Below are 16,376 nucleotides of genomic sequence, written 5' to 3' on the forward strand. Positions count from 1 at the left end.
TAAAATTATTTAACTTAAGCTCCAAATGCTTTCAAAAGTGAATTGCTTTAAACAACACTAGAAATAATCAAAGTACTACTTAAACTGTTTTAAAGCGTAAATAAAGAGAAAAAAACCCTTCCAAATTCTTGTTATAAGGTGAGTGTAATGTTGATTACAAAACCTGATAAATATTTCACTAAAGGAATCTGCAAACCAATCATGTATATGAATATCAACGAAAATCTTCAATTTGTAAATTTAATATGATTGCAATTAAAACACTGTCTTTTCTTTTCTTAAGCTAGAAAAGTTAATGATAAATTCATCTGAAAGGACAAGCAAGCTGAGAGAGAAACCATGAAAAGGATGTTCTGGCTCCCACTATGTGAAATGTATTGTACGTCTTCTATAATTAAGGGAGTAAGATATCAGAATATGAATGGACCAGAATACAAAATCTGGAAATAGACATATTTGCAAATGAAAATTTATTTTAAACATGGCATTAGAAATCAGTGAGTAAAAAATATTTATAATTAGTAGTGTTGGAATAATGGCATAGCTATATGAAGAAAAAATTATCTTCACAATATGCATGCAGGTATTAGAAGAAAATATGTATGAATTCACCTAGAAATTGAAAGCAGGGAAAACAGTCTTAACTGTGATTCACAAAATAAAATCAACATAGGATAAAATTAATAATTTTAATTATGTAATTTGTCAAAAAAATATCCACCACAAATAAACGTCATAATCAACACATAGACAAATGACAGAACAGTGAAACGTGTTGGTAATGAAAAATGTTTAAAGGCTATCTGATCTATTCATTAATAGGATTTTAAGATATTATAATTTGAAATATAGATTAAGTTTGATATTCAGATATATCCTAAAGATAAAAAGAAAAGCAAGGTGTCACTTCAGCAGCACACATGCTAAAATTAAAATGATACAGAGAAAATTAGCATAGACCCTGTGCAAAGATGACATGTAAATTAATGAAACGTTTCATATTTTTCTGCATACTAAAAAACAGTTAAAATGGTAATTTTATGTTATGTGTATTTTACCACAATAAAAACACATAGATACATATGAAAAATATTAAAGTTAATATAATATGGAAAGTAAAGAAAAAGTGCATGGACATCTTACATTTTTTCAGTAATCTTAATTTTAGTAAAAATATTGGTATTGTTATTATTCTGAGTTCATATTAATAGTGAAAAAAAGGAAAATCTAGCTGGCTAGATCAGTCTCAATAAGAATAATAAGAATAAAAACTAGACATGATGTATCTTTTGATGTTATACAATAGAAAGCTCACAATTCCTCCTATAAAGTATTATTATCAAAAAATAGAACAAATTTGATCAGCCTTCTAAAAATAACTACTTTTTACAGGAAATAAATTAGTATGCAGACCACCTTAAGTGACAGAAAGTGACGCAAAGGAAAATCCAGAATGTGCAAAATTATAAAAGATCAGTGACGTTGGTTTCTTTATTGAATAAATTAAGGAAAAAAAAGGATGCGAAGCTTATAAATTAAAAACAATTTAAGCCATACCAATAAAATGCATTGTATGTACTTTGTTTCATGATTCAAACAAACTGATCGTAAGTTAAAATACCATGAGATATTGGAGGAAATGTGACTACTGTACATTTCATAATATTAAAGGATTAAACTTAATTACTTTAGCAACAATAAAAATATTGGAATTATGATTTTTAAAGTGTATTTTATAGATACATCTTGCAGAATTGATGAATGCAATAAAGTGCTGTCTAGGATTTGGCTGAAAAAGGTATCTAGGGTGTGGTGTGCGATGGAGAGTGGATGTAGACTGGGAGAAAAATATATTGCCTGTGTTGAAACTGAATGTCAGACCCATGGAGATTCATTATGTTGCTTTTTTCTTTTATTTATTTGTCCTTTCCAATAATAACTTTTGTCACGTAGTACTAACGCTAATATCACAGACAAAATAGTAATGGGTAAGGAAAAATCGTTTCAAGTTATTTACAAGGCTGTGAATGAGAAGGATCAATGAAAAAGAACCTAAGCTCATGCATACTTTATCTACTTTTAAAATCTTTTTATTTATATTGCTTCAACCCACTATCTAAGACTTTCGTCTAATATGCTCTTGCTTTCCTATTTTAAAATGTATATGGCTGGACATATAGAAAATTGTTAACCAGAAAAAGTTGGTCAAATCCTTTTGTGATAAAGTAAGCATTTCTTGTTTTTTTTTTTTTTCTTTTAACATAAACTAATCTTAAGGATTAGGCATTAAATGCCAGGTACTTTTTGAAGACACTCACTATTTACTCTCCACCAGGGAGAAATGTGACCTCATTCCATGTTCTAAATAACAACGGTGCCCTAATGATCAGCACATCAGGTCACAGGGGAGAAAAACACACAGCTCTGCACTTTTAACATCTGCTCAGTCTTAATCCAGTTACCACGGAATTTAAAGGCAAAGCATTAAAAAAGTCGGTTGATAAGCATGGTGGCCAAGAAATTAAATAAAACAAATTGTATGTTTATGTTTCTGATACACAGGTAACAGTATCCTGACAATTTTTATCTTTTAGACTCTGTTGAGGTGTAATAAACATCTAAAAGTTTTCCTTCATTTTAGGTGTACAGCTCAATAGATTTGGGGCAACAGTCATTTAACTACCACCACGGTCAAAGTTCTGAACACTCCCACCACCACAAAAAGCCCCCTTGTGTCCCTTAGCAGCGAATCCCTGCCTCCATCCTTGCTTCTAAGCAATCGCTGATCTGCCAGAAAGCAAACTATGGTTTTTCCTTTTATAGAATTTCATATAAATTTTACATGAAATCATAGAGTAGGTAGTCTTTAGTGAGTGGCTTCTTTTACATAGCTCCTGACTATTCAGTACTGGAAGACTTGGCTGTATCATTCCAGAGGGGCTTCTTGATAGAATGTGAAGAACAGGGCAGAACTCAGCTCTATCTCTCTGCCACCTCAGTCTGTGAATGAAGATGTATTTTAACTTCTCTCATCCGGCAACAGTAAGATGAGGAGAGTAGTACTATTCCGTCTCCTCAAGGCTGCTGTGTGGATCTAAGTAGAGAGAATGCATAAAGTGCCACACATTCCACAGGTGACTTTAGGAGTAAAGGCTATCAGAAATAAGAGAAATGACAGTTTTTTTAAAAGATATTATTAAATATGAATAAGTGCACATTAAAATATAAATTTTAAAAATTCTACGTTTTCAGGGCCAGTCCAATGGCGCAGGAGTTAAGTTCGCACTCTCCACTTAGGCAGCCCAGGGTTCGCCAGTTGGGATCGCCGGTGCAGACCTAGGCACCGCTTATCAAGCCATGCTGTAGCAGGCATCCCACATAAAGCACAGGAAGATGGGCATGGATGTTAGCTAAGGGCCAATCTTCCTGAGCAAAAAAAGAAGAGGATTGACAGTGGATGTCAGCTCAGGGAAAATCCTCCTCCTCAAAAAAAAATTTCTACTTTTTCACTGCAGAGATAGAAACAAAATGGAGGGAGGCTGTGAATGGATTTTATGAAGTTTGAATAAAATAGGGAAAAAAAAGTAAAACTAGAATTATAAGAAAGAACAATATTAAGCTTATCTAAATAAAAAACAAACAGCTATATTTAGAAATAGACTTTATTTTAATTTTCATCATCATCTACATCAAGAATTTATTCTACACAGGACACGTGATTTGACAAAGCTATAGTTATAAAATAGAGCATATAATCCTTGTCTTCGAGTTTCTTCCGTTTGCCCTGTCAACATACGAAAGGGGCAAATAAAATGTCTTCTAAATGAAATTTAAGGACAAGGAAAGAACACCCTTCCAGCAAAAATAAGACCATAAAGATTACTCAAATGTTGACATTTCTAACTGAGAAAAAAATTTGTTTTTTTCTGTTTTATTTGTTTGTTTTATCTGATGTCAAGAAGAAAGACAAGATAAACTGCCTCTCTGTTCCTATTGCATAGCACCATGGTGGATCTCCTTTTCTGATCCATCTTTGAAGCCTGAATTTCTCCTATCCCTCTCTCTACTCCAGTGAAACGGGAGTGACCTAACTGTAATGCTGGAGGCTAGAAAAATTTCTGAGACAAAAGAGGAAGAAGCTGAAGAGAGCTTATGATTCACAAGGAGATATAAGAGACCACCACACTTGGAAAGGGGTAAAGAATGGATTATATGAGAAGATGGCTTGTCTGAATAGGTCAAATTTTGCCAATTGAGGGAAAACCCAAGTGGAATGCATGGAAGATCCAGTCAGTGTGGAAATCTTAGGTAAACCACAGACAGAACACTTGACTTTTTGCCTTTATATGTTAGATAAATTATATGGAACTGAAGTAAAGAGCTGATTCAAAGTTTTTCAAGCATCTATATGCTCTTATCCAGTTAAGAAAAGGGAGAACCTTCAATACATGACCACAAAATGTCATATTTCAATCAGATGCCTAAGATATCTTCATTATGGTGGTCTGAGGATAAAGAAGTTGATCCATTGAATCTGGCTAATTAGGAAATAAGATTGAGTCCCTTCAATGCAGTCACTCTATTCAGGAAAAAAGACAAATTTAAAACTTTAAATAAATTTCAAATTACTTTTTGGTATAGTGAGTATAGAAATATGTAGCATATTGAACAACAGTTTTATTAGAAACGAAAGAGAAAGAGTGATCATTGAGAGTTGGAACACTGAAACATTTCAAACATAAGAAATTAATGTACTTGATGGCAGAGTTGAACATTTAAATTAAGAGATTTAAAAAAATGAAAACTCAGACAAATTTTGTAGTGTGCTCAAATTTAGTAGGAGGTCACACAATCAAAGCAAGATTTTCTTCTTATAAATGAGTATACTACTTGTTATAAAAAATTCCACCTTCCAAAAAGGTGGATATCCCTTCCTTTCTTTGCTCCATAATTATTGCATGTCTGTGATGTGCTGAGTTCTGTTCTAGCCACTGTAGATAAAGCAGTAAGTAAAACAAAGCAGTTAACAAAATAAAGTCCCTCCTTTCATGGAGGTTGTGTACTAAAGAGAGCTTGTGAGACAGAAAATAAACAAATAAACAAAAAATATATGGAATATTGTCATATAATGTTATGAAAAAAATTAAAAAGAGTGAGCAGATAGAGCAGGAGAGAGAATCATAATTTCAATCAAGGTGGCTAGGGAAGGTCTTTCCAAGGAGATAGGATTTAGGGATTAATCCAAATGAGATGTTTCAGGTAGACGGATCTGTGGTTACAAAGACGCCAAAGTGGACCTATGTGAGGAATAAGATACAACTAATAAAGAGGTCAGTGTAGCCAGAGTAGAATGAACCAGATAAAGTAATGAAACTTGTTGGAGAAGTCTGTACATTTTATATATTTATAGTATAAAAATTTAAAAATACGTCCTTATTGTTTGAAGAATGCTACTCGCTTATACAATAGTGCATAGGAAGCGCTATATAGCCCTGCACAGTAAGTAGTACTTACTACAAAGGTAGAAAGCTCTTTCTACAGTCATTGTAAATGCCTAACATCTATATAAGATAGTGCTTGTCACACTACACTCTAAATATTGTAACATAATTTTCTTCTATACTAGATTCTGATTTCTTACAGTCCGGTGATATCATCATACCCAGTGTATATAACAGAATCAAAAAAAAATTGGCATTTTAAATCTATACTGAAAGATAATGTGATGAATTAATGAATGAATCTGGTATAACAAACCATTCTAAAATTTAGAATAAGTTTGTTGCTGGAATGAAAAAAAATATATTAATAGACACAAATGACCAAAGCTCACTCAAGAAGAAGTAAAGAGTTCCAATAGTCCTGTATCTATTAAGAAATTGTAGTCATAGCTAAAACTTTCCAAAAAGGAAAACTAGTGATTCAGATGGCTTTATTAATGAATTCTACAAAATGTTAATGGAAGAAATGCTACTTCTAAAAAAACACCAAAACTTCTAGAAAATAGAAGAGGACACACCTCCCAACTCTTGTAATGAGGTTTGCATTACATTCATACTGAAAATAGACAAGGATATTATGAGGAAAGGAAAGAAACTACAGGCCAGTATCCCTCATGAACATGGGTGCAAAAATCCTTAAAAAATATTAACAAACGAAATTCAGCATATGTAAGCAGGGTACTATACCATGAGCAAACGAGATTTATCCTGTGAATGTGAGGGGTGTCTTTTCCAGATGAGATTAGCATTTCAATGAGCAGAGTGAGCAAACAGAGTGCCCTCCCCAGGGTGGGTGGCCATCATCCCATCCATTAAGGGACTGCAGGGAATGGAAAGGAGGAGGAAGGGAGAATTTGCCGTCTGTGATGAACTGCCGAGCTGGAATGTGAGACTTCTCCCGCCATGCGACTGGGAATTACACCATTATCTCCCCTGGTTCTCAGGCTTTCACACCTAGACTGAGCTACACAACTGGCTTCCCTGGGTCTCCAGTTTGAGGACATGGACTGTGGGACATTTCAGCCTCCATAATTTTGTGACCTAATGAGTCAATTTCTTATAGAAAATCAGTGTCTGTCTCCCTGTCTCTCTCTCTCAATCTATATTTATATCTATATCAATATCTATATCTCCTATTGATTCTGTTTCTCTCAAGAACCCTGATTAATACAGTAATTCATTTATACCAATATTTTAACAAAGAAAAAAATTATCCATTCAATAGATGCCTGAAAAACATTTGCCAAAATTCAACATCCATTTATGACAAAATTTCTCCACAAACCATCAATAAAAGTCAAATTTCTCAACCTTACAAAGGATGTCTATCAACAACTAGAGCTAATATCATACTTTATTGTTAAAGATTAAATAGTTTCCTTCTGTGATTAGGACCAAAAGAAGAATTTCTACTCATCCCACTCCTATCCTACAACACGCATGCTAGTGCAAGAAGACAAAGAAAAGAAATACAAGGCATATAGATTAGAAAGGAAGAAATAAAACTGTCTTTAGGCATAAAGACTATGATTGTCTACATAGAAAATCCCAAAGAATCTATTAAAATAAGTGAATTTAGCCGGTGGCAGAAAACAAAGTCAGCATACTAAAATCAATTGTCTTTAAATATACCTGCAATAAACAATTATATATTGGAATTAAAAAAAATACCTGCTGCGATACCACTAAAAATATGAAATAGGGATAAATCTGAAAAAAAAAATATGGGCACAATTTGCTTAATAAAAAAATACACCACATTGTTGATAAATATCAAAGAAGACCTAAATAAATGGAAAGACATGTCATGTTCATTAAGTGAAAGACTCAAAATTGTCAAGATGCAAATTCTTCTCAAATTGGCCTATAGATTGAACATAATCCTAAAGAAAATCTTATACAGCTACTTTGAAGAAATCTGCAAGCTGAATCTAAACTTGATATAAAAAAGCAAAAGACCAAAAATTGCCAAAACAATTTTCAAAAAAGAAAACATGTTGGAAGATCCATACTATATGATTTCAAGATTTTCTATAAAGCTGCAGTAATCACGTAATATGTTGTTGGTGAAATGGTAGTCACATATCAATGGGACATAATAAACTGTACAGAACTAGACCCACAGACATATGAGCAAACAGTTTTAACACAGTTGGAAATTTAATTCAGTAGAGAAATACTTTCGGTACTGAATTGGTAGTGTTGAAGCAATTACACATCCATGTGCAAGGAAAATGATAATGTAAATATAAAAGTAAAAGCTAAAATTGTAAACCCCTCTCTAGAAGAAAACAGGAGAAAATCTCTGATATTGAGATTGACAATTAATTTTTAGACAAGACATATAAAACATTTTGCTCTTTGCAGAACAGCATTAAAAAAAGGGCAAACTATAGTCTCAGAGAAAATATTTGTAAAATACATTTAATAAAGTACTGATAACCAGAATATACAAATAAATCTGAAAAATCACTGGTAGAGGAAAGAAATCAACCAAGAAAAATGTGCAAAATATATGAAAAGGTAATTCACTACAGAAGAGTCATAAATTCATTCATTCATTCGCCTATATTCCATTACTTAAACCTTTAATGATTCCTGTTATTTCCTTCATGCAAGAATATATTTAGAAGCACAATCTTGACAAGCCATAATTAAAGGCTACATAATAAACCCTAGAACTTGGATTATCTAGTAACTTTAGTCAGAATCAAAAACTCAGTAGTGCAATTTGGTCCAAATTAAAAGCTTTTGCTTACATTTCTTTGACATTCAAGATAAATAACACATTTTTGTACAAAATTCATTAGTTTATGCAGTGTACAAGGGTTCCCTTCTCTCCACATCCTCTCCAACATTTGTTGTTTCCTGTCTTGTTAATTACAGCCATTCTGACCGCAGTGAGGTGGTATCTCATTGTAGTTTTGATTTGCATTTCCCTGATAGCTAATGATGTTGAGCATCTTTTCATGTGCGGGTTGGCCATCCGTGTATCTTCTTTGGAGAAATCTCTGTTCAGAACTTTTGCCCATTTTTTAATTGGGTTGTTGGATTTTTGTTGTTGAGATGTACGAGTTCTGTTTATTTTGCATATTAACCCCTTATCTGATATATGATTTGCAAATATCTTCTCCCAATTGTTAGGTTATCATTTCATTTTGTTGATGATTCCTTTGCTGTGCAGAAGATTTTTAGTTTGATGTAGTCCCGTTTGTTCATTTTTCCTTTTGTTTCCCTTGCCTGGTCAGACACAGTACTTGAATATATGCTGCTAAGACTGACGTCAAAGAGAATACTGCTTATGTTTTCTTCTAGAAGTTTCATGGTTTTGGGTCTTACATTCAAGTCTTTAATCCATTTTGAGTTGATTTTTGTGCATGATATAAGATAATGGTCTACTTTCATTCTCAATGGAGAAAAACTGAAGGCTATCCCCCTAAGAACAGGAACCAGACAAGGATGCTCACTGTCACCACTCCTATTTAACCTAGTATTGGAAGTCCTTAGCCAGAGGAATCAGGCCAGAAAAAGAAAGAAAAGAGATCCAAATTGGAAAAGAAGAAGTGAAATTGTCACTCTTTGCAGATGACATGATTTTATATATAGAAACCCTAAAGAATCCACTAAAAACTTTTAGAATTAAGAAATAAATACAGTCAAGTCTCAGGATACAAAATAAACGTACAAAAATAGGTTATGTTTCTATACACTAACAATGAAGTAGCAGAAAGAGAAACTAAGAATACAATCCCATTTACAATTGCAACAAAAAGAATAAAATACCTAGGAATAAACTTAACCAAAGAGGTGAAAGATCTGTACACAGAAAACTATAAAACATTGTTGAAAAAAATTGAAGAAGACACCATGAAATGGAATGATATTCCATGCTCTTGGATGGGAAGAATTAACATCGTTAAAATGTCCATACTTCCTAAAGCAATCTATAAATTCATTGCAATCCCTATCAAAGTTTCAACATTTTTCACAGAAATAGGACAAAGAATCCTAAAATTTATATGGAACAACAAAAGACCCTGAATAGCCAAAGGAATCCTGAGAAAAAAGAAAAGCTGGAGGTATCACATTCCCTGATTTCAAAATATACTACAAAGCCACAGAAACCAAAACAGCATGGTACTGGCACAGAAACAGACACACAGATCAATGGAACAGAATTGAGAGCCCACACATTTGTGGACAGCTAATATTTGACAAGGGAGCCAAGAGCATACGATGGAGAAAGGAGAGTCTCTTCAATAAATGGTATTGGGAAACTGGACAGCCACATGCAAAAGAGTGAATTTTAATAAAAGTAAATTGTTTAATGAAAGACAGTGAGCCCAGGGAGTATATAGAGTAGAATTTACATTAAGTAAACAAAAAATCATGAAAAGAGGCTCTGCCACATATAATCTGTATGACCATGAGAATTCCTAAAATACAAAGTTACTTTTTAGATAACATGTATGAAACAAAAATTACAACCTTATATAATGCTTAGTATATCATGCAAAAAATATTCTAAATAATTTACATATATAATTTTAATCCTTATAATATTGTTTGTGGTAAATACAACTCCTATTTTATATATAAGGAAATAGAGGCACAGAGAATAACTCTTCGAAGTAACATTTATGAGATAGAGCCAGGATTTGAACCTAGGTAGTCTGGCTCCGGATTAAAAGCCTGTTTTAGCAGAGCCTAAGACAAAGTTTTATTTGGGAATATTGTCTCAGGGAGCAAAATTTTGAGATGTTGGAATTGGAGATGCAAGGGCACTGTTAAACAGGAAAGGAGAAAGAGCCAGTATACTGTGTAATGCTACCTGTATTGTATAGGTTGCTGGTGTTGATATGACAGTACCTTCAGATCTACCTTCCGCTGGGACAAAGAGGGAGGCATTTATGGACTGTCTCCCAGCCCTCGTTGGTCAAGGATGATTCCAAGGGTGTTAGTGCCTCTGAAGCCGGGGTGGTTCATGAATGAGTCACAGTAATTTCCTGTAAGCATCATAATTGCGGAGGTACATGAAAAAGGCCCTAGACAAGACAAAGCAAATTTGTATTTAAGGAAAACTAAAGTCTTTGATCATCTAGTTGACTTTACAGTGGCTGGAGTAGGAAGCAGGTGCTTGAAACGGGGCTTAGGCAGAAAAAAGGCTTTAAATTGCCTTTAAATTTAGAATATAAAAAGGTGATCTACAATGGTAGCTATACTGCCTATGTATTTGTTATGAGATTCATTTAAAATAAGAGCCATGATAAAAAATGTGTTGAATGCATAAATCATATTGATTATTAAGTGTAAATAAAGGTACATGGTTATTTTCTCATAGTCTTTTCTGAATCTCTTATTCAATATGCAAATGACTTGGAACTAAAATTAATCATGAAATATATTACCTTCCCTATGAGAACAATAAATCAAACAGAACAGACTACTTCTTATCAGAAAGAAATGAAAAAAAGTATGTATTACCTTCAGGCTAAGCAGTTCCACTCCAGAAATATAGTAGACCATATCTTATCTCCAGTTAGAGATAAGAGGTGTTTTAATATCCAAAGGTTGATTGTTGCTTATTAGTTTCCAAAACGCAAATTGATAAAGGTTATCATAAATGAAAGAAAATTGACTACTTCTTCCTCTTCTATGTAGAAGGAGGACCTTTTGTGGACAAAGTATGGAGACTAATGAGGCACACATATAGAGTAACTCCCTCTCCGAGGATACAGAGATGTGTTTTATTTTGTAGAAATATCCCCCACCAAAGAAAAGAAGCCAGGCTTCATGTCCTTTAGGCTGCACCAAGCTGTTTGGAGGAACAGACCTGAACAGACCTTAACAATAGCCACGATGTGCAGCCTTCTTCAATAACTCAAGCTGATTCCACAGTGAACTAAAAGTGCCTCAGCCACAAGGGGCATAAAAACTTCCCTAGGTACAACAGCTTGATGCAGAGAAGGCAAGATTCTTTTAAGCGTAGTTTAGTTTATCCTTGAGTCAAGCTAGTGAGTCTTAGGAGAATGAGAATAAATTATCATGCTTTCTTCCTAGTTCAAAATCAGGCTATATGACGGTCAATATCCAGTGCATCAAAAATGCTATCTTTCTGCTTCATTGATATTGCCTGGAAAATAACTGATTGAAGAAATTTGAAAAGTATCAAGAAGATAATCCAACTATTCAGCAAAAACACTTCTGTTTTAAAAAGGACAACTAACAACACATGAGAATGGCTTCATTAAATATGTCAATAACAAGTTAAAAGCCCCCCAGGTGTGGTCCTTGTACTGCACACCAAAAGGCATTCAAAGGTATCAAATGACATTATGTGTTCAATATCGGTAAAATCTAGACTTAGTCCTTTTACATTCATTTGAGAAAGTGTTCACATGTAACCCACATACATTTTTTTACCTTTTTTTTTTGAGGAAGATCAGCCCTGAGTTAACATCTGTTTCCAATCCTCCTCTTTTTGCTGAGGAAGATTGACCCTGAGCTCACATCCATGCCCATCTTCCTCTACTTTATATGTGGGACGATGGCCACAGCATGGCTTGCCAAGCGGTGCACGGGTCCGCACCTGGGATCCGAACCGGCGAACCTCAGCTGCTGAAGCAGAATGTGCAAACTTAACTGCTGAGCCACCGGGCCAGTCCCCCCAACACATTTTTGTTTCCCCGGATTATCTGTCTAGATTGTTCTTTCAAAAAGGATATATTCCTAATGAAAATTAGTTTCCAACGAAAAAAATTCTTTGCATTTTTTCAAATTTCACATTGAAAAATTCACTACAAAAGAAATAGAAGGGCCTTAAAAATTTGCTATTTTGTCTTCAAATTAAGCCTCAGTAGAACCATTGTTTCATTTGAACATATGTTATTAATAATAATAAATGGAATTGATAACAAGGCCCTGTTGTGTAATGAAGCTTGTGCTTAGGGTTTATTAGCTTTTTAGTAGATTTGCTCCATATTTGGATACAATGTTGAAATTTTCTGCTTTAAATAGCACAAATTTAGCAACAAAAAGTGAGTTTAAATTTTGAAATACAGAGTACGCATCTTTACTGTTATAAAGGAATTTATGGGAATGGCACAATTTTATGATTGCTTTGAAAGATTATTTGAAGATATGTTTATTTTTCAAACATTTTTGTAATGGAAAATTTTTGTCTTTTAAAAAGTAAAGGGAATAGTGTAATAAACCGCCATCTTGCCATCATTTAGGCTCAAAAATAACCAATTCATGGTCAATCTTTTTTAAATCTATATTCCACCAACTTCAACTATATTATTTTGAAACAAAACTCATAAATCACATTATAACATCCATATATATTATAGTCCATAATATAATTTAAATGTCATCTCTTTCAATACTTTTGAAAATCTTAACAGAATTCATATTTTCCAGAAATATAGGAGGACATTTAAATAATTTAATGAATATAATACCTAGGATAATTTCTGGTGTGTAGTAAAAGATTAAAATATTCTTAAACAGAGAAATTTCGGAATCACAAACAAGAGTATCTTTTAATATATTACTACTAAAAATAACAAATTATCTACATAAGAAAAGAAAATTATATTCGGTTGATTATCCAACAGAATTCACAAATGTTAAGTTGCTTTGACAAAGAAGAGGAGAGATAGCAAATTTATATCACAACTTCTGCTAAGTTATCAGACTGAATCCACATGGCAAGACTTCCTTCTTGATGCTAACAGATGCTGCATTAAAAATATTAGACTTGGGCATACAATTTGGAGTTTAAGCATCTTTCTTGGGAATGAACTTAAGGGAGTCAGATCTGTTTTAGACAAAGGACTGCAACAGAATTTTTTTTTTTTTACACAAATCAGAGAGCCTGGATAAAAGACAGACCCTGATATAAGCTGTCCCATCAAAAAAAGCAACAAAATCTTTGCCCCTAATGGTGTAGACAGACAGACCGGGCACATCCAAAAGTAAGTTACCAGTCCCAAATCTTGATTAAAAGAAAAAGTTACTTTAAAAGATATTAGAAAGCCAGGCATTATGCATAGAGAAGTATTGGGTGCCAAATCAAATCAAACATATACAAAATTAAACTCTAACTGAGAAACAAATACAAAACTGGTCTTTAACCAGTCCACGTGACCCTGGCTAAAACAAATTCAAAATATTCTGTAAAGACAACTGCTTAATCTAGGACACAAGTATAACTGAAATTTTTACAGAAGAAAACTCCTACTGATTTGACATCCATAGGCAAAAATTACGAAACACATGAAAATCTACTAAAAGGATAGCAACATAAGAGCCAGTCCTAACGGTCTAGTGGTTAAAGTTCAGTGCTCTCACCACTTTGGTGGCCTGGGTTTGCTTCCTGGTCTTGGAACCACATCAGCTGTCTGTCATTTGCCGTGCTGTGGTGGTCGTTCACGTAGAAGAACTAGAAGGACTCACAACTAAGATATACAACCATGCACTGGGGCTATGGGGAGAAAAAAACAGTAAGAGGAAGATTGGCAACAGATGTTAGCTCAGGTCAAATCCTTCCCCACAAAAACAGAAAAACAAAAGAAAAACCCCTCAGAAATAGAACTTACAATGTCTAATATGCAATCAAAAAAATTATTGAATATACAAAATAGAAAAATGTGACCCATAATCAGGAGATAAATCAGTCAATAGAAACTGATGCAGAAATGACAGAAATGATGGAAATAGGACATAAGACATTAAGATAGCTATTATACATACACTTGAGAATATAAAGAAAAACATGAACATAATGATGAGACAAATAAAATATATATAAAAGAATCAAATAAAACTTATAGAAATAAAAGACAAAATAACTGAAATAAAAATTTAACAAGTTAGTTGTTCTTGCTATCTTTATCTTCATAACAAATTACCAAACTTAGTGGTTTAAAATAAGCACAAATATTGTATTATCTCCCAGTTTCTGTGCATCAAGAATTCAGGAAGGGCTTGATTTATGGTTCTGGTTTGAGTTAATTTATAAGGTCATAATCAGATAGTGACTGGAGATGAAACAATGGGGAAATAGTAGGGATAGGGTGGAGGTGGGCTGAAGCAGCTGGGGAATGGCTCATATCTCTTTCTCTTCATGTAATCTTAGGGTCTCTCTATGTAATGTTTCTGTCTGAACTAGTCTGACTTAGAAAGCAGCTTAGAGTTCCAGCATAATTGTTCCAGCCTGCAAGGCAAAAGAGGCACCACTGTTATCACCTAGCCTAAGCACATATAGTAACTTCCACCATAGCCTCCCATCTTCCCAGACTGAAGGGAAGTGATATGAGACATAAACTCCACCACTTGAAGAGAAGAATGTCAAAGTCACCATGTAAAAAGAGATATATTTATCATCATCTTTAAAATATGTAATCTGACAGTCTGTCTTTTCACAATAACATCATCTCACATGAAAATATAATCATACCCCATCCTAAGACTCCTAGGTATTTTCTTTATTACAGCATTAGTTTGAAGTTTTGGGTCTCCATAGAGAAATCATGTTCCAGCTTAGATGAGCACTCACAGGTGTAATTTCTTGGGTATAACTCTTTGCATATTATTCCCCTAAATCTGAAGACCTGTGAACTAAAAGGACAAGTCACATGCCTTCTATCACCACCTCAAACATACAATAATGAGACAGGAATAGGAAAACCACCATATAGTCTCCTGTACACAAAACGAGAAAGAAAAGGGCACACAGGAGTGCTTGCCCATTGCAATTCTGAAATCCAGCCAGGAATGTGTTCCAGTTACTTCATATGGTCATTCTCCATGACTCATGGCTCTGCATTTTCGGATATTTGGTTTGCCCTATGAATTATTATTTTCCATAAAAAGCAGACAGTGTTTCACCCATGTACTCTTCTCATCTTGCTTCTTCTCTATAGTAATCTGAGGACCCAAAGCCTCTTTTCATTTTCTTTGTAATTTTCAATCTAAATTGCTATAATCCTTTTAAAACCTCTGTGGATTTCTTATGTATTGGTTTTTAATACACTGTATGAGAAAAAGGCACACATACAAGGATCTTCAAATAAGCTGTTTTCTACTTTAGGGTCTCTGAGTGTCTATTGTAAGCCAACCCACACTTAGATTCTCTTTGTTTTTAAAGGAAGATTAGCCCTGAGCTAACATCTGCCACCAATCTTCCTCTTTTTTGCTGAAGGAGACTGGCCCTGAACTAATACCCATGCCCATCTTCCTCTACTTTATATGTGGGATGCCTGCCACAGCATGGCTTGACAAGCGATGTGTAGGTCCACACCTGTGATCCGAACCAGCAAACCCCAGGCCACGGAAGAAAAATGTGCCAACTTAACCACTGTGCCACTGGGCAGGCCCCAACACACTTATATTCTTAAAAGTACCTGTTGTTTAACACACGGGGTCTATAAGTCATTCCCTAGATCCTTAGAAGATCTTTTGTCTATTTGAAAAGAGTTTATGTGACACTACTTTAAATCTTTAAAAAGACTTAATAAAGGATCTCACAGGCACAAACTAGATTTTAAGATTTCCCATGAAGCGTTTATTAATATGAGAATGCTTTATGTTTTGTTGTTGTTTTTTCTAGCTATAAATATAAGGACTGAGAAATTATTTTATTTTCAAATACAGGAAATTATGGCTCTTTTTTATTTAAAGTTTACTTTTTAGCTTATCTCTCTCCTCTTGCGTTTTATGTGGCGTAGGAAGAGGCTAGTTAGAAACTTTGATATTCTGCCTGGAAGTAACCTTAGCCAAATCATCAAGTTTCATTGCATTTTCTAATTTCTATATCTCCCACAGTTGATGATGTTTTCAAATTTCCAGTACTACATATTTCCACCAACT

General features: G+C 33.9%; 1 non-coding gene across 1 annotated transcript; it reads left to right on the forward strand.

Annotated features, from left to right (window-relative positions):
* The first annotated feature begins 900 nt into the window (after positions 1-900).
* On the forward strand, positions 901-1,006 carry LOC139075434 (U6 spliceosomal RNA). Its single transcript, XR_011525796.1, has one exon. It is a non-coding gene; the product is annotated as a U6 spliceosomal RNA (small nuclear RNA).
* The last annotated feature ends 15,370 nt before the right edge of the window (positions 1,007-16,376 follow it).

Source organism: Equus przewalskii, chromosome 13 (genome assembly GCF_037783145.1).
Source record: "Equus przewalskii isolate Varuska chromosome 13, EquPr2, whole genome shotgun sequence".
Lineage (NCBI taxonomy): Eukaryota > Metazoa > Chordata > Mammalia > Perissodactyla > Equidae > Equus > Equus przewalskii.